The following is a 21,544-nucleotide window of genomic DNA, read 5'->3' on the forward strand; positions in this document are numbered from 1 at the left end:
ACAAACCCCAGTGGACAGCGTGTGTGTCACAAACACCATTGGACAGGGTGTGTGTCACAAACACCCCTGAACAGAATGCGTATCACAAACCCCATTGCAAACTGTGTGTGTCACAAACCTCATTGGACAGCATGTATGTCACAAACCCCCTTGGACAGTGTGTGTGTCAAAACCACCCTTGGACAGCGTGTGTGTCACAAACCCCTTTGGACAGTGTGTGTGTAACAAACGTCCCTGGACAAGGTGTGTGTTACAAACCACGGTGGAGTTTGTGTGTGTCACAAACCCCATTGCACACTGTGTGTGTCACAAACCCCATTGGACAGCCTGTGTGTAACAGACCCCATTGGACAGGGTGTGTGTCACAAACACCCCATTGTACAACGTCTGTGTCAGTAACGTCCCTGGACACGGTGTGTGTCACAAGCCCCATTGGACAGTGTGTGTGTCGAAAAACTGGTTGGACATGGTATGTGTCACAAACCCCATTGGACATGGTGTGTGTCACAAATCCCCTTGGACAGCATGTGTGTCACAATCCCCCTTGGACAGTGTTTGTGTCACAAACACCTCTGGACAGCTTTTGTGTCACAAACCCCATTGCACGGTGTGTGTGTCACAAACCCCTTTGGACAGTGTGTGTGTCACAAACCACATTGGACACTGTGTGTGTCACAAACGCTATTGGACAGCGTGTGTGTAAGAAAACCCATTGGACAGCGTGTGTGTCACAACCTCCCGTGGAAACTATGTGTCTCACAAAGACCCCTGGACAGCGTTTGTGTTACAAACCCCATTGGAGAGTGTGTGTGTCACAAAATCTATTGCATAGCGTGTGTGTCACAAACGCCATTGGACAGCGTGTGTGTCACAAACGCCATTGGACAGCGTGTGTGTCACAAACCCCATTGGACAGGATGTGTGTCACAAACACCCCTGGACAGCGTGTGTGTCACAAACGCCCCTGTATAGTGTGTGTATCACAAATACCCCTGGATAGAGTGCTTGTCATAAACCCCATTGCACTTTGTGTGTGTCACAAACGCCACTGGACAGCGTGTGTGTCACAAACCCCATTGGACAGGGTGTGTGTCACAAACACCTCTGGATAGAGTGCGTGTCATAAATCCCCTTGCACTTTGTGTGTGTCACAAACTCCATTGGACAGTGTGTGTGTCACAAGCCCCTCTGGACAGTGTGTGTGTCACGAACACCCCTGGACACCTTTTGTGTCACAAACGTTTCTGGACAGGATGTGTGTCACAAACCCCATTGGACAGTGCGTGTTTCACAAACCCCATTGGACAGTGTGTGTGTCACAAACCCGCTGGAAGCTGTGTGTGTACAAAATACCCCGGGACAGCGTGTGTGTCACAAACCCCATTGGACAGCCTGTGTGTCACAATCCCCATTGGACAGGCTGTGTGTCACAAACACCCCTGGACACCGTTTGTGTCACAAACGCTCCTGGACAGGGTGTGTGTCACAACCGCCATTGGACAGTGTGTGTGACATAAACCCCATTGGACAGCGTGCATGTCACAAACCCTGTTGGACATTGTGTGTGTCACAAACCCCCTTGGACAGGGTGTGTGTCACAACCCCATTGAACACTGTCTGTGTCACAATTCCCATTAGACAGCGTGTGTGTAAGAAATCCCATTGCACAGCGTGTGTGTCACAAAGCCAATTGGACAGCGTGTGTCACAATCCCCCTGGAAACTGTGCGTTTCACAAACACCCCTGGACAGGGTGTGTGTAAAAATCCCATTGGACTGCATGTGTGTGACAAACCCCTTTGGACAGCGTGTGTCACAATCCACCTGGAAACTGGGTGTGTCACAAACAGCCCTGGACAGGGTGTGTGTCACAATCGCCATTGGGCAGCCTCTGTGTCACAAACCCCATTGGACAACGTGTGTCTGACAAACCCCATTGGACATCCTGTGTGTCACAAACCCCATTACACAGCGTGTTTGTCACAAACCGCATTGGACAGCCTGTGTGTCACAACCCCTCTTGGACAGTGTGTGTGTCACAAACCCCCCTAAACAGTGTGTGTGTCACCAAACCCATTGGACAGCGTGTTTGGTACAAACGCCATTGGACAGCGTGTGTGTCACAAACCCATTGGACAGCCGTTGTTTCACAAACCCCATTGCACAGGGTGTGTGTAATAAACACCCCTGGACGCCGTTTGTTTTAGAAACGCCCCTGGACAGCCTGTGTGTCACAAGCCCCCGTGGAAACTGTGTGTGTCACAAACATCCCTGGACAAGGTGTGTGTGACAAACGCCATTGGACAGCCTGTGTGTCACAAATCCCATTGGACAGCGTGTCTCTCACAAACCCCATTGGACACCCTGTATGGCACAAATCCCATTGCACAGCTTGTTTGTCACAAACCCCATCGGATAGCCTGTGTGTCACAACCCGTCTTGGACAGTGTGTGTGTCACAAACCCCCCTAAACAGTGTGTGTGTCACCAAACCCATTGGACAGCGTGTTTGGTACAAACGCCATTGGACAGCGTGTGTGTCACAAACCCATTGGACAGCCGTTGTTTCACAAACCCCATTGCACAGGGTGTGTGTAACAAACACCCCAGGACGCCGTTTATGTCAGAAACGCCCCTGGACAGCGTGTGTGTTACAAACTCCATTGGAGAGTGTGTGTGTCACAAACCCCATTGGACAGAGTGTGTCACAACCGCCCCTGGAAACTGTGTGTGTCACAAACACCCCTGGACAACGTGTATGTCACAATCACCCCTAGATAGGGTGTGTGTCACAAACCCCATTGGAGAGTGTATGTGTCACAAACCCCTTTGGAGAGTGTATGTGTCACAAACCCCATTGGACAATGTGTGTGTCACAAACCCCATTGGACAGCATGTGTCACAAGCCCTGCTGGAAACTGTGTGTGTCCAAAATATCTCTGGACAGAGTGTGTGTCACAAACCCCATTGGACAGCGTGTGTGTAACGAACCCCATTGGACAGTGTGTGTCACTAACCCCGCTGGACAGTGTGTTTGTCACACACACCCTTGGACTGAATGTGTGTCAGAAACCCCATTGGAGAGCGTGTGTGTCACAAAGCCCATTGGACAGCGTGTGTCACAACCCCCCCTGGACAGCGTGTGTGTCACAAACCCCATGGGACAGCATGTGTGTCACATTCCCCCTTGGACAGTGTTTGTGTCACAAACACCTCTGGATAGCTTTTGTGTCACAAACCCCTTTGGACAGTTTGTGTGTCACAAACCCCATTGAACACTGTGTGCGTCATAAACTCTATTGGAAAGCGTGTGTGTAAGAAAACCCATTGGACAGCGTGTGTGTCACAACCCCCCGTGGAAACTGTGTGTGTCACAAAGACCCCTGGACAGCGTTTGTGTTACAAACCCCATTGGAGAGTGTGTGTGTCACAAAATCTATTGCATAACATGTGTGTCACAAACGCCCCTGGACAGCGTGTGTGTCACAAACCCCATTGGACAGGGTGTGTGTCACAAACTCCCCTGGACAGCGTGTGTGTCACAAACGCCCCTAGTACAGGGTGTGTATCACAAACACCCCTGGATAGAGTGCGTGTCATAAACCCCATTGCACTTTGTGTGTGTCACAAACGCCATTGGACAGGACGTGTGTCACAAACACCCCTGGGCACCGTTTGTGTCACAAACATTTCTGGACAGAATGTGTGTCACAAACCCCATTGGACAGTGCGTGTGTCACAAACCCCATTGGACAGCGTGTGTGTCACAAACCCCATTGGACAGCCTGTGTGTCACAATCCCCATTGGACAGGCTGTGTGTCACAAACACCCCTGGACACCGTTTGTGTCACAAACGCTCCTGGACAGGGTGTGTGTCACAACCGCCATTGGACAGTGTGTGTGACATAAACCCCATTGGACAGCGTTCATGTCACAAACCCCGTTGGACATTGTGTGTGTCACAAACCCCCTTGGACAGGGTGTGTGTCACAAACCACATTGGACAGTGTGTGTGTCACAACCCCATTGAACACTGTCTGTGTCACAATTCCCATTAGACAGCGTGTGTGTAAGAAATCCCATTGCACTTCGTGTGTGTCACAAACCCAATTGGACAGCGTGTGTCACAATCCCCCTGGAAACTGTGCGTTTCACAAACACCCCTGGACAGGGTGTGTGTAAAAATCCCATTGGACTGCATGTGTGTGACAAACCCCTTTGGACAGCGTGTGTGTCACAAACCCCATTGGACAGGGTGTGTGTCACAAACACCCCTGGATAGAGTGCGTGTCATAAACCCCATTGCACTTTGTGTGTGTCACAAACGCCATTGGACAGCGTGTGTGTCACAAACCCCATTGGATGGGCTGTGTGTCACAAACACCCCTGGACACCGTTTGTGTCACAAACGTTTCTGGACAGGATGTGTGTCACAAACCCCATTGGACAGTGCGTGTGTCACAAACCACATTGGACAGCGTGTGTGTCACAAACCCCATTGGACAGCCTGTGTGTCACAATCCCCATTGGACAGGCTGTGTGTAACAAACACCCTTGGACACCGTTTGTGTCACAAACGCTCCTGGACAGGGTGTGTGTCACAACCGCCATTGGACAGTGTGTGTGACATAAATCCCATTGGACAGCGTGCATGTTACAAAGCCCGTTGGACATTGTGTGTGTCACAAACCCCCTTGGACAGGGTGTGTGTCACAAACCACATTGGACAGTGTGTGTGTCACAACCCCATTGAACACTGTCTGTGTCACAATTCTCATTAGACAGCGTGTGTGTAAGAAATCCCATTGCACTTCGTGTGTGTCACAAACCCAATTGGACAGCGTGTGTCACAATCCCCCTGGAAACTGTGCTTTTCACAAACACCCCTGGACAGGGTGTGTGTAAAAATCCCATTGGACTGCATATGTGTGACAAACCCCATTGGACAGCGTGTGTGTCACAAACCCCATTGGACAGGGTGTGTGTCACAAACACTCCTGGATAGAGTGCGTGTCATAAACCTCATTGCACTTTGTGTGTGTCACAAACACCATTGGACAGCGTGTGTGTCACAAACCCCATTGGACAGGGTGTGTGTCACAAACACCCCTGGATAGAGTGCGTGTCATAAACCCCATTGCACTTTGTGTGTGTCACAAACGCCATTGGACAGCATGTGTGTCACAAACCCCATTGGACGGGCTGTGTGTCACAAACACCCCTGGACACCGTTTGTGTCACAAACGTTTCTGGACAGAATGTGTGTCACAAACCTCATTGGACAGTGCGTGTGTCACAAACCGCATTGGACAACGTGTGTGTCACAAACGACATTGGACAGCCTGTGTGTCACAATCCCCATTGGACAGCCTGTGTGTCACAAACACCCCTGGACACCGTTTGTGTCACAAACGATCCTGGACAGGGTGTGTGTCACAACCGCCATTGGACAGTGTGTGTGACATAAACCCCATTGGACAGCGTGCATGTTACAAAGCCCGTTGGACATTGTGTGTGTCACAAACCCCCTTGGACAGGGTGTGTGTCACAAAACCCCTTGGACAGGGTGTGTGTCACAAACCACATTGGACAGTGTGTGTGTCACAACCCCATTGAACACTGTCTGTGTCACAATTCCCATTAGACAGCGTATGTGTAAGAAATCCCATTGCACAGCGTGTGTGTCACAAAGCCAATTGGACAGCGTGTGTCACCATCCCCCTGGAAACTGTGCGTTTCACAAACACCCCTGGACAGGGTGTGTGTAAAAATCCCATTGGACTGCATGTGTGTGACAAACCCCTTTGGACAGCGTGTGTCACAATCCACCTGGAAACTGGGTGTGTCACAAACACCCCTGGACAGGGTGTGTGTCACAATCGTCATTGGGCAGCCTGTGTGTCACAAACCCCATTGGACAGCGTGTGTCTGACAAGCCCCATTGGACACCCTGTGTGTCACAAACCCCATTACACAGCGTGTTTGTCACAAACTGCATTGGACAGCCTGTGTGTCACAACCCCTCTTGGACAGTGTGTGTGTCACAAACCCCCCTAAACAGTGTGTGTGTCACCAAACCCATTGGACAGCGTGTTTGGTACAAACGCCATTGGACAGCGTGTGTGTCACAAACTCATTGGACAGCCGTTGTTTCACAAACCCCATTGCACAGGGTGTGTGTAATAAACACCCCTGGACGCCGTTTGTTTCAGAAACGCCCCTGGACAGCCTGTGTGTCACAAGCCCCCGTGGAAACTGTGTGTGTCACAAACATCCCTGGACAAGATGTGTGTCACAAACGCCATTGGACAGCCTGTGTGTCACAAATCCCATTGGACAGCGTGTGTCTCACAAACCCCATTGGACACCCTGTATCACACAAATCTCATTGCACAGCGTGTTTGTCACAAACCCCATTGGATAGCCTGTGTGTAACAACCCGTCTTGGACAGTGTGTGTGTCACAAACCCCCCTAAACAGTGTGTGTGTCACCAAACCCATTGGACAGCGTGTTTGGTACAAACGCCATTGGACAGCGTGTGTGTCACAAACCCATTGGACAGCCGTTGTTTCACAAACCCCATTGCACAGGGTGTGTGTAACAAACACCCCGGGACGCCGTTTATGTCAGAAACGCCCCTGGACAGCGAGTGTGTTACAAACTCCATTGGAGAGTGTGTGTGTCACAAACCCCATTGGACAGAGTGTGTCACAACCCCCCCTGGAAACTGTGTGTGTCACAAACACCCCTGGACAACGTGTATGTCACAATCACCCCTAGATAGGGTGTGTGTCAAAAACCCCATTGGAGAGTGTATGTGTCACAAACCCCTTTGGAAAGTGTATGTGTCACAAACCCCATTGGACAATGTGTGTGTCACAAACCCCATTGGACAGCATGTGTCACAAGCCCCGCTGGAAACTGTGTGTGTCCAAAATATCCCTGGACAGAGTGTGTGTCACAAACCCCATTGGACAACGTGTTTGTCACACACACCCTTGGACAGAGTGTGTGTCAGAAACCCCATTGGAGAGCGTGTGTGTCACAAAGCCCATTGGACAGCGTGTGTCAGAACACCCCCTGGACAGCGTGTGTGTCACAAACCCCATGGGACAGCATGTGTGTCACAATCCCCCTTGGACAGTGTTTGTGTCACAAACACCTCTGGATAGCTTTTGTGTCACAAACCCCTTTGGACAGTTTGTGTGTCACAAACGCCATTGAACACTGTGTGCGTCACAAACTCTATTGGACAGCGTGTGTGTAAGAAAACCCATTGGACAGCGTGTGTGTCACAACCCCCCGTGGAAACTGTGTGTGTCACAAAGACCCCGGGATAGCGTTTGTGTTAGAAACCCCATTGGAGGGTGTGTGTGTCACAAAATCTATTGCACAACGTGTGTGTCACAAACGCCCCTGGAAAGCGTGTGTGTCACAAACCCCATTGGACAGGGTGTGTGTCACAAACTCCCCTGGACAGCGTGTGTGTCACAAACGCCCCTGTACAGGGTGTGTATCACAAACACCCCTGGATAGAGTGCGTGTCATAAACCCCATTGCACTTTGTGTGTGTCACAAACGCCATTGGACAGGGTGTGTGTCACAAACACCCCTGGGCACCGTTTGTGTCACAAACATTTCTGGACAGGATGTGTGTCACAAACCCCATTGGACAGCGCGTGTGTCACAAACCCCATTGGACAGCGTGTGTGTCACAAATCCCCTGGAAACTGTGTGTGTACAAAATACCCTGGGACAGCGTGTGTGTCACAAACCCCATTGGGCAGCCTGTGTGTCACAAACACCCCTGGACACCGTTTGTGTCACAAACACTCCTGGACAGGGTGTGTGTCACAAACCCCCTTGGACAGGATGTGTGTCAGAAACCACATTGGACAGTTTGTGTGTCACAACCCCATTGAACACTGTCTGTGTCACAATTCCCATTAGACAGCGCGTGTGTAAGAAATCCCATTGCGCAGCATGTGTGTCACAAACCCAATTGGACAGCGTGTGTCACAATCCCCCTGGAAACTGGGTGTGTCACAAACACCCCTGGACAAGTTGTGTGTCAGAAATGCCATTGGAAAGCCTCTGTGTCACAAACCCCATTGGACAGCGTGTGTCTCACAAACCTCATTGGACAGCCTGTGTGTCAGAACCGCTCTTGGACAGTGTGTGTTTCACAAACCTCCCTAAACAGTGTGTGTGTCACAAACCCCATTGGACAGTGTCTGTGTCACAAACCTCATTGGACAGGGTGTGTGTGACAAACACCCCTGGACAGCGTGTGTGTCACAAACGTCCCTGTACAGGGTGTGTATCACAAACACCCCTGGATAGAGTGCGTGTCATAAACCCCATTGCACTTTGTGTGTGTCACAAACACCATTGGACAGCGTGTGTGTCACAAACCCCATTGGATGGGTTGTGTGTCACAAACACCCCTGGACACCATTTGTGTCACAAACGTTTCTGGACAGGATGTGTGTGACAAACCCCATTGGACAGTGCGTGTGTCACAAACCCCATTGGACAGCGTGTGTGTCACAGTCCCCATTGGACAGCCTGTGTGTCACAAACACCCCTGGACACCGTTTGTGTCACAAACGCTCCTGGACAGGGTGTGTGTCACAACCGCCATTGGACAGTGTGTGTGACATAAACTCCTTTGGACAGCGTGCATGTTAGAAATCCCGTTGGACATTGTGTGTGTCACAAACCCCCTTGGACCGGGTGTGTGTCACAAACCACATTGAACAGTGTGTGTGTCACAACCCCATTGAACACTGTCTGTGTCACAATTCCCATTAGACAGCGTGTGTGTAAGAAATCCCATTGCACAGCATGAGTGTCACAAACCCAATTGGACAGCGTGTGTGTCACAATCCCCCTGGAAACTGTGCGTGTCACAAACACCCCTGGACAGGGTGTGTGTAAAAATCCCATTGCACTGCATGTGTGTCACAAACTCCATTGGACAGCGTATGTGTCACAATCCACCTGGAAACTGGGTGTGTCACAAACACCCCTGGACAGGGTGTGTGTCACAAACGCCATTGGACAGCCTGTGTGTCACAAACCCCATTGGACAGGGTGTGTGTAATAAACACCCCTGGACGCCGTTTGTGTCAGAAACGCCCCTGGACAGCGTGTGTGTCACAAACTCCATTGGAGAGTGTGTGTGTCACAAACCCCATTGGACAGAGTGTGTCACAAACCCCCTGGAAACTGTGTGTGTCACAAATGCCCCTGGACAACGTGTATGTCACAAACGCCCCTAGATAGGGTGTGTGTCACAAACCCCATTGGACAGTGTATGTGTCACAAACCCCATTGGACAACGTGTGTCTCAAAAACCCCATTGGACAGCATGTGTCACAAGCCCCCCTGGAAACTGTGTGTGTCCAAAATATCCCTGGACAGAGTGTGTGTCACAAACCCCATTGGACAGCGTCTGTGTCACAAACCCCATTGGACAGGGTGTGTGTCACAAACACCCCTGGACAGCGTGTGTGTCACAAACGCCCCTTGGACAGGGTGTGTATCACAAACACCCCTGGATAGAGTGCGTGTCATAAACCCCATTGCACTTTGTGTGTGTCACAAACGGCATTGGACAGGGTGTGTGTCACAAACACCCCTGGCCACCGTTTGTGTCACAAACGTTTCTGGACAGGATGTGTGTCGCAAATCCCATTGGACAGCGCGTGTGTCACAAACCCCATTGGACAGCGTGTGTGTCACAAACCTCCTGGAAACTGTGTGTGTACAAAATACCCTGGGACAGCGTGTGTTTCACAAACCCCATTGGACAGCATGTGTCACAAGCCCCACTGGAAACTGTGTGTGTCCAAAATATCCCTGGACAGCGTGTGTGTCACAAACCTCCTGGAAACTGTGTGTGTACAAAATACCCTGGGACAGCGTGTATTTCACAAACCCCATTGGACAGCATGTGTCACAAGCCCCGCTGGAAACTGTGTGTGTCCAAAATATCCCTGGACAGAGTATGTGTCACAAACCCCATTGGACAGCGTGTGTGTCACGAACCCCACTGGACAGTGTGTGTCACAAACCCCCCTGGACATTGTGTTTGTCACACACACCCTTGGACAGGGTCTGTGTCAGAAACCCCATTGGAGAGTGTGTGTGTCACAAACCCCATTGGACAACGTGTGTCACAACCCCCCCTGGACAGCGTATGTGTCACAAACCCCATGGGACAGCATGTGTGTCACAATCCCCCTTGGACAGTGTTTGTGTCACAAACACCTCTGGATAGCTTTTGTGTCACAAACCCCTTTGGACAGTTTGTGTGTCACAAACCCCATTGAACACTGTGTGCGTCACAAACTTTATTGGACAGTGTGTGTGTAAGAAAACCCATTGGACAGCGTGTGTGTCACAATCCCCCGTGGAAACTGTGTGTGTCACAAAGACCCCTGGACACCGTTTGTGTTACAAAACCCATTGGAGAGTGTGTTTGTCACAAAATCTATTGCACAACGTGTGTGTCACAAACGCCCCTGGACAGCGTGTGTGTCACAAACCCCATTGGACACGGTGTGAGTCACAAACACCCCTGGACAGCGTGTGTGTCACAAACGCCCCTGTACAGGGTGTGTATTACAAACACCCCTGGATAGAGTGCGTGTCATAAACCCCATTGCACTTTGTGTGTGTCACAAACGCCATTGGACAGGGTGTGTGTCACAAACACCCCTGGACACCGTTTGTGTCACAAACATTTCTGGACAGGATGTGTGTCACAAACCCCATTGGACAGCGCGTGTGTCACAAACCCCATTGGACAGCGTGTGTGTCACAAATCCCCTGGAAACTGTGTGTGTACAAAATACCCTGGGACTGCGTGTGTGTCATAAACCCCATTGGACAGCCTGTGTGTCACAAACACCCCTGGACACCGTTTGTGTCACAAACGCTCCTGGACAGGGTGTGTGTCACAAACCCCCTTGGACAGGGTGTGTGTCACAAACCACATTGGACAGTGTGTGTGTTACAACCCCATTAAACACTTTTTGTGTCACAATTCCCATTAGACAGCGCGTGTGTAAGAAATCCCATTGCACAGCGTGTGTGTCACAAAGCCAATTGGACAGCGTGTGTCACAATCCACCTGGAAACTGGGTGTGTCACAAACACCTCTGGACAGGGTGTGTGTCAGAAATGCCATTGGACAGCCTCTGTGTCACAAACTCCATTGGACAGCGTGTGTGTCACAAACCCCATTGGACACCCTGTGTGTCACAAACGCCATTGCACGGCGTGTTTGTCACAAACCGCATTGGACAGCCTGTGTGTCACAACCGCTCTTGGACAGTGTGTTTGTCACAAACCCCATCGAACAGGATGTGTGTCACAAACACCCCTGGACAGCGTGTGTGTCACAAACGCCCCTGTACAGGGTGTGTATCACAAACACCCCTGGATAGAGTGCGTGTCATAAACCCCATTTCACTTTGTGTGTTTCAAAAACGCCATTGGACAGCGTGTGTGTCACAAACCTCATTGGACGGGTTGTGTGTCACAAACAACCCTGGACACCGTTTGTGTCACAAACGTTTCCGGACAGGATGTGTGTCACAAACCCCATTGGACAGTGCGTGTGTCACAAACCCCATTGGACAGCGTGTGTGTCACAAACGCCCTGGAAGCTGTGTGTGTACAAAATACCCCGGGACAGCGTGTGTGTCACAAACCCCATTGGACAGCCTGTGTGTCACAATCCCCATTGGACAGCCTGTGTGTCACAAACACCCCTGGACACCGTTTGTGTCACAAACGCCCCTGGACAGGGTGTGTGTCACAACCGCCATTGGACAGTGTGTGTGACATAAACCCCATTGGACAGAGTACATTTTACAAAGCCCGTTGGACATTGTGTGTGTCACAAACCCCCTTGGACCGGGTGTGTGTCACAAACCACATTGGACAGTGTGTGTGTCACAACCCCATTGAACACTGTCTGTGTCACAATTCCCATTAGACAGCGTGTGTGTAAGAAATCCCATTGCACAGCATGAGTGTCACAAACCCAATTGGACAGCGTGTGTGTCACAATCCCCCTGGAAACTGTGCGTGTCACAAACACCCCTGGACAGCTTTTGTGTCACAAACCCCATTGGACAGTGTGTGTGTCACGAACCCTATTGGACAGCGTGTGTATAAGAAAACCCATTGGACAGCGTGTGTGTCACAACCCCCCGTGGAAACTGTGTGTGTCACAAATACCCCTGGACAGCGTGTGTGTCACAATCCCCATTGGAGATTCTGTAGTCACAAACCCCCCCGGTTAGCGTGTGTGTCACGAACCCCCCTGGACACTGTGTGTGTCACAAACACCCTTAGAGAGGGTGTGTGTCACAAAGCCCATTGGAAAGGGTGTGTGTCACAAACACCCCTGGACACTGTGTGTGTCACAAACCCCATTGAATAATGTGTGAGTCACAAAGCCCATTGGACACTGCGTGTGTCACAAACCCCATTGGACAGCGTGTGTGTCACAAAGCCCATTGGAAAGGGTGTGTGTCACAAACACCCCTGGACAGGGTGTGTGTCACAAACGCCATTGGACAGTGTGTGTCACAAACGCCATTGGACAGTGTGTGTCACAAACCCCCCTGGACACTGTGTGTGTCACAAACACCCTTAGACAGAGTGTGTGTCACAAACCCCATTGGAGAGCGTGTGTGTCACAAAGCCCATTGGAAAGGGTGCGTGTCGCAAACACCCCTAAACAGTGTGTGTGTCACAAACTCCATTGAATAACGTGTGAGTCACAAAGCCCATTGGACACTGCGTGTGTCACAAACGCCCTTGGACAGGGTGTGTGTCACAATCCACCTGGAAACTGGGTGTGTCACAAACACCCCTGGACAGGGTGTGTGTCACAAACGCCATTGGACAGCCTGTGTGTCACAAACACCCCTGGACAGGGTGTGTGTCAGAAATGCCATTGGACAGCCTCTGTGTCACAAACTCCATTGGACAGCGTGTGTGTCACAAACCCCATTGGACACCCTGTGTGTCACAAACGCCATTGCACGGCGTGTTTGTCACAAACCGCATTGGACAGCCTGTGTGTCACAACCGCTCTCGGACAGTGTGTTAGTCACAAACCTCCCTAAACAGTGTGTGTGTCACAAACCCCATTGGACAGTGTCTGCGTCACAAAACCCATTGGACAGGGTGTGTGTCACAAACACCCCTGGACAGCGTGTGTGTCACAAACGCCCCTGTACAGGGTGTGTATCACAAACACCACTGGATAGAGTGCGTGTCATAAACCCCATTTCACTTTGTGTGTTTCAAAAACGCCATTGGACAGCGTGTGTGTCACAAACCTCATTGGACGGGTTGTGTGTCACAAACACCCCTGGACACCGTTTGTGTCACAAACGTTTCTGGACAGGATGTGTGTCACAAACCCCATTGGACAGTGCGTGTGTCACAAACCCCATTGGACAGCGTGTGTGTCACAAACGCCCTGGAAACTGTGTGTGTACAAAATATCCCTGCACAGCGTGTGTGTCACAATCCCCATTGGACAGCCTGTGTGTCACAAACACCCCTGGACACGGTTTGTGTCACAAACGCTCCTGTACAGGGTGTGTGTCACAACCGCCATTGGACAGTGTGTGTGACATAAACCCCATTGGACAGCGTGCATGTTACAAAACCCGTTGGACATTGTGTGTGTCACAAACCCCCTTGGACCGGGTGTGTGTCACAAACCACATTGGACAGTGTGTGTGTCACAACCCCATTGAACACTGTCTGTGTCACAATTCCCATTAGACAGCGTGTGTGTAAGAAATCCCATTGCACAGCGTGTGTGTCACAAACCCAATTGGACAGCGTGTGTGTCACAATCCCCCTGGAAACTGTGCGTGTCACAAACACCCCTGGACAGGGTGTGTGTAAAAATCCCATTGGACTGCATGTGTGTCACAAACCCCTTTGAACAGCGTGTGTGTCACAATCCACCTGGAAACTGGGTGTGTCACAAACACCCCTGGACAGGGTGTGTGTCACAAACGCCATTGGACAGCCTGTGTGTCACAAACCCCATTGGACAGCATGTGTCTGACAAACCCCATTGGACACCCTGTGTGTCACAAACCCCATTGCACAGCGTGTTTGTCACAAACCACATTGGACAGCCTGTGTGTCACAACCCCTCTTGGACAGCGTGTGTGTCACAAACCCCCCTAAACAGTGTGTGTGTCACAAAACCCATTGGACAGCGTGTTTGGTACAAACGTCATTGGACAGCATGTGTGTCACAAACCCATTGGACAGCCGTTGTTTCACAAACCCCATTGCACAGGGTGTGTGTAACAATCACTCCTGGACGCTGTTTATGTCGGAAACGCCCCTGGACACCGTTTTGTCACAAATGCCCCTGGACAGCGTGTGTGTAACAAACTCCATTGGAAAGTGTGTGTGTCACACCCCCCCCTGGAAACTGTGTGTGTCACAAACACCCCTGGACAACGTGTATGTCAGAAACGCCCCTAGATAGGGTGTGTGTCACAAACGCCATTGGAGAGTGTATGTGTCACAAACCCCATTGGACAACGTGTGTGTCACAAACCCCATTGGACAGCATGTGTCACAAGCCACCCTGGAAACTGTGTGTGTCCAAAATATCCCTGGACAGAGTGTGTGTCACAAACCCCACTGGACAGCGTGTGTGTAACGAACCCCACTGGGCAGTGTGTGTCACAAACCCCCCTGGACACTGTATGTGTCACAAACACCCTTAGACAGTGTGTGTGTCAGAAACCCCATTGGAGAGCGTGTGTGTCCAAACCCCATTGGACAGTGTGTGTGTCACAAACCCCATTGAACAACGTGTGAGTCACAAAGCCCATTGGACACTGCGTGTGTCACAAACCCCCTTGGACAGGGTGTGTGTCACAATCTACCTGGAAACTGGGTGTGTCACAAACACCCCTGGACAGGGTGTGTGTCACAAACGCCATTGGACAGCCTGTGTGTCTCACAAAGCCCATTGGACACCCTGTGTGGCACAAACCCCATTGCACAGCGTGTGTGCCACGAACCGCATTGGACAGCCTGTGTGTCACAACCCCTCTTGGACAGTGTGTGTGTCACAAACCCCCCTAAACAGTGTGTGTGTGTCTCAAAACCCATTGGACAGCGTGTTTGGTACAAACGCCATTGGACAGCGTGTGTGTCACAAACCCATTGGACAGCCGTTGTTTCACAAACCTCATTGCACAAGGTGTGTGTAACAATCACCCCTGGACGCCGTTTATGTCGGAAACGACCTAGGACACCGTTTTGTCACAAATGCCCCTGGACAGCGTGTGTGTAACAAACTCCATTGGAAAGTGTGTGTGTCACACCCCCTCCTGGAAACTGTGTGTGTCACAAACATCCCTGGACAAGGTGTGTGTCACAAACGCCATTGGACAGCCTGTGTGTCACAAATCCCATTGGACAGCGTGTGTCTCACAAACCCCATTGGACACCCTGTATGGCACAAATCCCATTGCACAGCGTGTTTGTCACAAACCCCATTGGATAACCTGTGTGTCACAACCGCTCTTGGACAGTGTATGTGTCACAAACCCCCCTAAACAGTGTGTGTGTCACCAAACCCATTGGACAGCGTCTTTGGTACAAATGTCATTGGACAGCGTGTGTGTCACAAACCCATTGGACAGCCGTTGTTTCACAAACCCCATTGCACAGGGTGTGTGTAACAAACACCCCGGGACGCCGTTTATGTCAGAAACGCCCCTGGACAGCGTGTGTGTTACAAACTCCATTGGAGAGTGTGTGTGTCACAAACCCCATTGGACAGAGTGTGTCACAACCCCCCCTGGAAACTGTGTGTGTCACAAACACTCCTGGACAACGTGTATGTCACAATCACCCCTAGATAGGGTGTGTGTCACAAACCCCATTGGAGAGTGTATGTGTCACAAACCCCTTTGGAGAGTGTATGTGTCACAAACCCCATTGGACAATGTGTGTGTCACAAACCCCATTGGACAGCATGTGTCACAAGCTCCGCTGGAAACTGTGTGTGTCCAAAATATCCCTGGACAGAGTGTGTGTCACAAACCCCATTGGACAGCGTGTGTGTCACGAACCCCATTGGACAGTGTGTGTCACAAACCCCCCTGGACAGTGTGTTTGTCACACACACCCTTGGACTGAGTGTGTGTCAGAAACCCCATTGGAGAGCGTGTGTGTCACAAAGCCCATTGGACAGCGTGTGTCACAGCCCCCCCTGGACAGCGTGTGTGTCACAAACCCCATGGGACAGCATGTGTGTCACATTCCCCCTTGGACAGTGTTTGTGTCACAAACACCTCTGGATAGCTTTTGTGTCACAAACCCCTTTGGACAGTTTGTGTGTCACAAAACCCATTGAACACTGTGTGCGTAATATACTCTATTGGAAAGCGTGTGTGTAAGAAAACCCATTGGACAGCGTGTGTGTCACAACCCCCCGTGGAAACTGTGTGTGTCACAAAGACCCCTGGACAGCGTTTGTGTTAGAAACCCCATTGGAGAGTGTGTGTGTCACAAAATCTATTGCATAACATGTGTGTCACAAACGCCCCTGGACAGCGTGTGTGTCACAAACCCCATTGGACAGGGTGTGTGTCACAAACTCCCCTGGACAGCGTGTGTGTCACAAACGCCCCTGTACAGGGTGTGTATCACAAACACCCCTGGATAGAGTGCGTGTCATAAACCCCATTGCACTTTCTGTGTGTCACAAACGCCATTGGACAGGACGTGTGTCACAAACACCCCTGGGCACCGTTTGTGTCACAAACATTTCTGGACAGAATGTGTGTCACAAACCCCATTGGACAGTGCGTGTGTCACAAACCCCCTTGGACAGCGTGTGTGTCACAAACCCCATTGGACAGCCTGTGTGTCACAATCCCCATTGGACAGGCTGTGTGTCACAAACACCCCTGGACACCGTTTGTGTCACAAACGCTCCTGGACAGGGTGTGTTTCACAACCGCCATTGGACAGTGTGTGTGACATAAACCCCATTGGACAGCGTTCATGTCACAAACCCCGTTGGACATTGTGTGTGTCACAAACCCCCTTGGACAGGGTGTGTGTCACAAACCACATTGGACAGTGTGTGTGTCACAACCCCATTGAACACTGTCTGTGTCACAATTCTCATTAGACAGCGTGTGTGTAAGAAATCCCATTGCACTTCGTGTGTGTCACAAACCCAATTGGACAGCGTGTGTCACAATCCCCCTGGAAACTGTGCGTTTCACAAACACCCCTGGACAGGGTGTGTGTAAAAATCCCATTGGACTGCATGTGTGTGACAAACCCCATTGGACAGCGTGTGTGTCACAAACCCCATTGGACAGGGTGTGTGTCACAAACACCCCTGGATAGAGTGCGTGTCTTAAACCCCATTGCACTTTGTGTGTGTCACAAACGCCATTGGACAGCGTGTGTGTCACAAACCCCATTGGATGGGCTGTGTGTCACAAACACCCCTGGACACCGTTTGTGTCACAAACGTTTCTGGACAGGATGTGTGTCACAAACCCCATTGGACAGTGCGTGTGTCACAAACCACATTGGACAGCGTGTGTGTCACAAACCCCATTGGACAGCCTGTGTGTCACAATCCCCATTGGACAGGCTGTGTGTAACAAACACCCTTGGACACCGTTTGTGTCACAAACGCTCCTGGACAGGGTGTGTGTCACAACCGCCATTGGACAGTGTGTGTGACATAAATCCCATTGGACAGCGTGCATGTTACAAAGCCCGTTGGACATTGTGTGTGTCACAAACCCCCTTGGACAGGGTGTGTGTCACAAACCGCATTGGACAGTGTGTGTGTCACAACCCCATTGAACACTGTCTGTGTCACAATTCCCATTAGACAGCGTGTGTGTAAGAAATCCCATTGCACTTCGTGTGTGTCACAAACCCAATTGGACAGCGTGTGTCACAATCCCCCTGGAAACTGTGCTTTTCACAAACACCCCTGGACAGGGTGTGTGTAAAAATCCCATTGGACTGCATGTGTGTGACAAACCCCATTGGACAATGTGTGTGTCACAAACCCCATTGGACAGGGTGTGTGTCACAAACACTCCTGGATAGAGTGCGTGTCATAAACCTCATTGCACTTTGTGTGTGTCACAAACACCATTGGACAGCGTGTGTGTCACAAACCCCATTGGACAGGGTGTGTGTCACAAACACCCCTGGATAGAGTGCGTGTCATAAACCCCATTGCACTTTGTGTGTGTCACAAACGCCATTGGACAGCATGTGTGTCACAAACCCCATTGGACGGGCTGTGTGTCAAAAACACCCCTGGACACCGTTTGTGTCACAAACGTTTCTGGACAGAATGTGTGTTACAAACCTCATTGGACAGTGCGTGTGTCACAAACCCCATTGGACAACGTGTGTGTCACAAACCCCATTGGACAGCCTGTGTGTCACAATCCCCATTGGACAGGCTGTGTGTCACAAACACCCCTGGACACCGTTTGTGTCACAAACGATCCTGGACAGGGTGTGTGTCACAACCGCCATTGGACAGTGTGTGTGACATAAACCCCATTGGACAGCGTGCATGTTACAAAGCCCGTTGGACATTGTGTGTGTCACAAACCCCCTTGGACAGGGTGTGTGTCACAAAACCCCTTGGACAGGGTGTGTGTCACAAACCACATTGGACAGTGTGTGTGTCACAACCCCATTGAACACTGTCTGTGTCACAATTCCCATTAGACAGCGTATGTGTAAGAAATCCCATTGCACAGCGTGTGTGTCACAAAGCCAATTGGACAGCGTGTGTCACCATCCCCCTGGAAACTGTGCGTTTCACAAACACCCCTGGACAGGGTGTGTGTAAAAATCCCATTGGACTGCATGTGTGTCACAAACCCCTTTGGACAGCGTGTGTCACAATCCACCTGGAAACTGGGTGTGTCACAAACACCCCTGGACAGGGTGTGTGTCACAATCGTCATTGGGCAGCCTGTGTGTCACAAACCCCATTGGACAGCGTGTGTCTGACAAGCCCCATTGGACACCCTGTGTGTCACAAACCCCATTGCACAGCGTGTTTGTCACAAACCGCATTGGACAGCCTGTGTGTCACAACCGCTCTTGGACAGTGTGTGTGTCACAAACCCCCCTAAACAGTGTGTGTGTCACCAAACCCATTGGACAGCGTGTTTGGTACAAACGCCATTGGACAGCGTGTGTGTCACAAACCCATTGGACAGCCGTTGTTTCACAAACCCCATTGCACAGGGTGTGTGTAATAAACACCCCTGGATGCCGTTTGTTTCAGAAACGCCCCTGGACAGCCTGTGTGTCACAAGCCCCCGTGGAAACTGTGTGTGTCACAAACATCCCTGGACAAGATGTGTGTCACAAACGCCATTGGACAGCCTGTGTGTCACAAATCCCATTGGACAGCGTGTGTCTCACAAACCCCATTGGACACCCTGTATCACACAAATCTCATTGCACAGCGTGTTTGTCACAAACCCCATTGGATAGCCTGTGTGTCACAACCCGTCTTGGACAGTGTGTGTGTCAGAAACCCCCCTAAACAGTGTGTGTATCACCAAACCCATTGGACAGCGTGTTTGGTACAAACGCCATTGGACAGCGTGTGTGTCACAAACCCATTGGACAGCCGTTGTTTCACAAACCCCATTGCACAGGGTGTGTGTAACAAACACCCCGGGACGCCGTTTATGTCAGAAACGCCCCTGGACAGCGAGTGTGTTACAAACTCCATTGGAGAGTGTGTGTGTCACAAACCCCATTGGACAGAGTGTGTCACAACCCCCCCTGGAAACTGTGTGTGTCACAAACACCCCTGGACAACGTGTATGTCACAATCACCCCTAGACAGGGTGTGTGTCACAAACCCCATTGGAGAGTGTATGTGTCACAAACCCCTTTGGAAAGTGTATGTGTCACAAACCCCATTGGACAATGTGTGTGTCACAAACCCCATTGGACAGCATGTGTCACAAGCCCCGCTGGAAACTGTGTGTGTCCAAAATATCCCTGGACAGAGTGTGTGTCACAAACCCCATTGGACAACGTGTTTGTCACACACACCCTTGGACTGAGTGTGTGTCAGAAACCCCATTGGAGAGCGTGTGTGTCACAAAGCCCATTGGACAGCGTGTGTCAGAACACCCCCTGGACAGCGTGTGTGTCACAAACCCCATGGGACAGCATGTGTGTCACAATCCCCCTTGGACAGTGTTTGTGTCACAAACACCTCTGGATAGCTTTTGTGTCACAAACCCCTTTGGACAGTTTGTGTGTCACAAACGCCATTGAACACTGTGTGCGTCACAAACTCTATTGGACAGCGTGTGTGTAAGAAAACCCATTGGACAGCGTGTGTGTCACAACCCCCCGTGGAAACTGTGTGTGTCACAAAGACCCCGGGATAGCGTTTGTGTTAGAAACCCCATTGGAGGGTGTGTGTGTCACAAAATCTATTGCACAACGTGTGTGTCACAAACGCCCCTGGAAAGCGTGTGTGTCACAAACCCCATTGGACAGGGTGTGTGTCACAAACTCCCCTGGACAGCGTGTGTGTCACAAACGCCCCTGTACAGGGTGTGTATCACAAACACCCCTGGATAGAGTGCGTGTCATAAACCCCATTGCACTTTGTGTGTGTCACAAACGCCATTGGACAGGGTGTGTGTCACAAACACCCCTGGGCACCGTTTGTGTCACAAACATTTCTGGACAGGATGTGTGTCACAAACCCCATTGGACAGCGCGTGTGTCACAAACCCCATTGGACAGCGTGTGTGTCACAAATCCCCTGGAAACTGTGTGTGTACAAAATACCCTGGGACAGCGTGTGTGTCACAAACCCCATTGGGCAGCCTGTGTGTCACAAACACCCCTGGACACCGTTTGTGTAACAAACGCTCCTGGACAGGGTGTGTGTCACAAACCCCCTTGGACAGGATGTGTGTCAGAAACCACATTGGACAGTTTGTGTGTCACAACCCCATTGAACACTGTCTGTGTCACAATTCCCATTAGACAGCGCGTGTGTAAGAAATCCCATTGCGCAGCATGTGTGTCACAAACCCAATTGGACAGCGTGTGTCACAATCCCCCTGGAAACTGGGTGTGTCACAAACACCCCTGGACAAGGTGTGTGTCAGAAATGCCATTGGAAAGCCTCTGTGTCACAAACCCCATTGGACAGCGTGTGTCTCACAAACCTCATTGGACAGCCTGTGTATCAGAACCGCTCTTGGACAGTGTGTGTTTCACAAACCTCCCTAAACAGTGTGTGTGTCACAAACCCCATTGGACAGTGTCTGTGTCACAAACCTCATTGGACAGGGTGTGTGTGACAAACACCCCTGGACAGCGTGTGTGTCACAAACGTCCCTGTACAGGGTGTGTATCACAAACACCCCTGGATAGAGTGCGTGTCATAAACCCCATTGCACTTTGTGTGTGTCAC

Source organism: Nesoenas mayeri, assembly GCF_963082525.1.
Source record: "Nesoenas mayeri genome assembly, chromosome: 11".
Lineage (NCBI taxonomy): Eukaryota > Metazoa > Chordata > Aves > Columbiformes > Columbidae > Nesoenas > Nesoenas mayeri.